The sequence below is a fragment of the Primulina eburnea genome, chromosome 9, assembly GCF_022965805.1.
Source record: "Primulina eburnea isolate SZY01 chromosome 9, ASM2296580v1, whole genome shotgun sequence".
Lineage (NCBI taxonomy): Eukaryota > Viridiplantae > Streptophyta > Magnoliopsida > Lamiales > Gesneriaceae > Primulina > Primulina eburnea.
The window spans coordinates 13,198,354-13,202,452 of record NC_133109.1 but is presented as its reverse complement, the minus strand read 5'-3'; positions in this window follow the sequence as shown (position 1 = coordinate 13,202,452).

The following is a 4,099-nucleotide window of genomic DNA, read 5'->3' as shown; positions in this document are numbered from 1 at the left end:
AATGTATTTGAAAATTGTGATTTTCATAAACATTATTATGGACTAAATTAAATTAATTCAAGTGTTGAACTAATTAAACACTAGTGGGCCTAGTAGAGTCCAAATAATTAAATTAATTCAAGTGTTGAATTAATTAAACAATATTAGGTCTTGTAGAGCCCAATTAAAAATAATTATTAGACTAGTGGGCTTGAGTAAAATCAAGCAATGGTTAAGTGGTCTCAAATGTGTTTGAGACATTTAAATAAAAGTCCATGGGCTTTGTAATTGTTACAAACCCAAATAGAAAGGCATGCAAGGGAGGTGAAAGGTTGGGAGACAACTTTTTGTATAACCAAGGCTTGGCATGCAACTTTTTTACTTTAACCTTTCCCACAACCAAAAAAATGTCTCTCCTTCTCTCCTAGCATGAATAGTGGCCGAAAATACTATTCATCCTCTCCAATTTTTTTGTTCTTCAATTGTTGAAGAAACACTACACTTCTCGAAGAAAAATGCTCTAATTTTTCTAGTGCAAAATTAGAGTGGTTCTAGCTAGTTGGTGGTGGGCCTAATTTGAAGGAAAGACTCAAGAACAAGGAGAGCTTGTAGATAGTTTCTACCATTGAAGAGCTAAGGTGTTTACACCTTAGTTGGAGCCATACATCAATCCTTGTGATTGATAGGTACATTTCTTAACACACTATGAATGTCATTTTGTGTTTTATTGTATTTGCTACACACTTTCACAAAAATCATGGTGGCCGAAATTTCTTGATGAAAATTAAAATTTTTAAACTTCCGTTGCGCTTACGGTCACCGTAACCGATCCCCTTTCAAGTGGTATCAGAGCTATGGTTACGATTTTGTGTAGCAATTACAAGATATTATGTTGAGATTGATTTCTAACCGCATGAGAACAAAATTTTGCAACGAATTCAAGGCCGGATTGGGGCGGATTTTAGGCAGCAAGTTGCTGCCCATTACGGGCAGCTTGGGCTTCCCGAGGGGCTGCCCGAAACGGGGAGCAAGGGCAGCCCAAAGGGCTGCCCGAACAGCCACAACATTTTTTTAAATAAAAAAAAAATTTTGTTGGCCGGAATCTGGCGACGGCGATGACGACTAGGGTTTCCAAAAGTGTTTTGGAATATCAAAGTGTCATGGGCCTTGAGTTGTTGGGTCATTAGATGGCTAACATGTTTGTGAATTTTAAATGGGCCAAAATGTTTTTGGTGAAAAATAAGTTTTTGGGCCCTTAAGTTTAAAATTACAAAAGTTGCAAATTTTTCTCATGAAATAAATAATCGAAGTTGGACTTTAATTATTTATAGTAAATTGTGATTTACAAGAAATTCGGTTATAAATAAATTAATTTGAAAGTAGACAAAGGTGTTTGTATACTTTGTTAATTTAGTTTATAATCGTGGCGGTTAGTGATTGGATCAAGATATATAATATTGGATCAATTAATTATTGTGATAATTAATTGATGGTGTATGATATGTGATATTATGCATGAAGGATGATCAAAAGCCCAAGCCCAATTTGCTAGGTGTATGCTAGGATATTTTGTGTTGAATGATTGTAATAATTATCAATTTATAAAGTGGGCTTGGTTTATGGCCCGTTCCCACCCCATGAGATGTATCCCTATTTGCCATGGATATTTATTTGTAAATATAGTATAGTGGATGATCAAGATTGGAAGATTGTGGCCATGATGATTATGAAGATCGAAGACATGTAAATATTGGAAGCTTATGTAATAGTTGCATTTGCATCCCGTGCATTTCCCTAGGATTGGACCTAGGCCCGTGTTTAGCTCACACGGTCCGTTAGTATTGGGGCGATTGATCATCCTTGTTTTGTTTACTGTTTATAATATATGCATGATATGTTATAAATAATGAGTATGTGCGTTATTATTATGATAATAACAAAGTTGCATGAATCCGGCAAACATACGATCAAACATGGCGAGCTTTTAAAATAAAAATTAATGATGAGACCTTTCAAAATTAAAAACCCTCATTTTGAATAAGATTCAAAATTAATATCAAGCCCGAAAAGAGGAATTATAAATTTGTTTATAATTTCCATGTCTTCCATCGACAATGGGTGCATGATGAACGCTACCCGTACTCGGGGCTCGGCTCATATTATTGGGGGAGCTTTGGGTGCCGGAAAGCTGTGACATCCATTGACATGGTGATGTGAACTACGTGGAACTCCCATGATTTCGGCTCATATTATTGGGGGAACTCATGGCGACCGTCCATTAAGGTTCAACATCGATGGGTAAGGCTTGACACGTGAAGATGAACGACGTCATATTATTGGGTCGTAATAAAACGTGAGACAAAAGTTTACGTAGAGGGTTGCATTGTGATGCAATTGGAAACTACCTTTTAGAAATTGTGATTGTCTGATATTATTCGGGATCATAATTCGCTAATTGGACCTTACGTACCTACTGAGGAAAGGAGTTTCCCGTTTTCACTAGAGGGTAGTGAAAGATGTCAAAATAGTGGGAGCAAATATTTATGAAGTAAAAGTCCAAACTTCATATCTTACTAAATATTTTAAAATAGTCATCAACATTTATATGTTTTTACTTTTCAGTACAAATTGACAATGTCTTCGATTCGCAATCCGATATCCGTAATACTCGACAAACACATATTAACTAGACCTAATTACCTCACTTGACTAAGAAACCTGAAAATCGTCTTGAATTCGGAAAGGGTAGCATATACACTGAATGAGTCGCCCCTGTTGAGGCTCCGACTGACTGTACTCCTGAGGAATTGCAGGCTTACAAGGAATGGTGTGACCATGACTTGATATCCAGGTGTTATATGCTGACTTCTATGAATGATGAGCTGCAGAGGCGTTTTGAGGATGCAAAGAGTGCTGCTGACATTCATTTGCATCTCAAGGAGCACTTTGGTGAGCAAACACGGCCTCTTAGACATGCTATCGTCAAGGAGCTAATCACTTTGCGCATGCGAGATGGGGCCTCGGTCCATGAGCATGGCCTGAAGTTGATCGGGCTCGTGGAAAAGCTCGTTGGCATGGATCTGATCTTGCCTTCGGAGTTGACCACCGACGTGTTGCTGTTATCATTGCCTAGCTCATTTGATCCTTTTGTGGTTAACTTCAACATGAACAAGATGGAGCCGACCCTTGAGGAGTTGGTGAATATGCTTGTTACGTTTGAATCAACCATAAAGAAAGAGAAGTTGGTTCTTTATGTGGGTTCTTCATCTGGTACGAAGATTGATCCACATGGGAAGGGAAAGAAGCGTTCTTTCCAACGTCCCAAGAAGAACGTGCCCTTGTTGAGGCAATCTCCGAATCCCGTTATGGCAGCCACACCAGTTAAGGCTGACAAGACTAGTGATGTTTGTCATTACTGCAAGAAGCCTGGACATTGGAGGCGAAATTGCAAGGAATATCTTGCCCAGAAGAGTTCTGGAAACGGTATGTTCTAAATTGAAGTAAACATTTCAATTAACTCTACTTCTTGGGTATTAGATACCGGTTGTGACTCACATCTCTGTAATGAGTTATATGTGATGGGAAGAAGTAGAAAGCTTAAGGAAGGTGTGACCTTCTAGAGGATGGGCAATGGGGCAAGAGTTGCTGCCAAGGCTATTGAATATGTTTACTTATTATTGAACAATAGTTTTAAGTTAATTTTAAGAGATGTTTTGTTTGTACCGGATTTGGTGAAAAACATTGTTTCCATTTCTATACTGATAAAAATGGATATTCTTGTTTATTTTGCAAAGGTGTTTGCAACATTTACATGAATGAATGTTTGATTGGTACTGGTGAACTTGAAAACGATCTCTATAACTTAAAATTGAAAGATATTCCATTAAATTCTCATTCAAAGGCAGACACCATATGAGATATGGATGGGTAAGCCTCCCAAATATTCTTATCTTAGAATATGGGGAGCCCTGCTTATGTGAAGCAGGTAGTGGGAGATAAATTGGATAGTTGATCCATTTTATGTTACTTTGTGTGATATCCAAAGAATTCGGTTGGATACTACTTCTATCATCCCCAAGAAACAAAGGTGTTTGTTTCTAGGAATTCAACCTTTTAGGAA